Genomic DNA, 322 nt, shown 5'->3' on the forward strand with positions numbered 1-322 from the left:
GCCGCGCACGCGCGCGCCCGGCCCCGCCTCCCGCCGCGCTCCGCCGGTGCCGCCCCCGGGAGCGCGGGGATGTGGGAGCCGCTCCTGAGGGGAGCTCCGCGCCGCGGCGGAGCCCGCCGGTGATCTTCGAACGGCGAGCTCACCGGTCAGCAAAACTTTACGCTGTTTACACGTAGTAACGAACAAAGGCATCAGCGCTTAATGGTTCTAAATTAAATAACTTTTCCTATTAATTAATACTCAAACCCCTATTTGCTAGTTATAGCTGTCGCTTCTGGTGCTAATTAGTCATCAGGCGCAGTTCTTCCCTACRCTTGAGTCT

The sequence above is a fragment of the Malurus melanocephalus genome, unplaced genomic scaffold, assembly GCF_030028575.1.
Source record: "Malurus melanocephalus ecotype Western Australia unplaced genomic scaffold, MMel_1.1 scaffold_300, whole genome shotgun sequence".
Lineage (NCBI taxonomy): Eukaryota > Metazoa > Chordata > Aves > Passeriformes > Maluridae > Malurus > Malurus melanocephalus.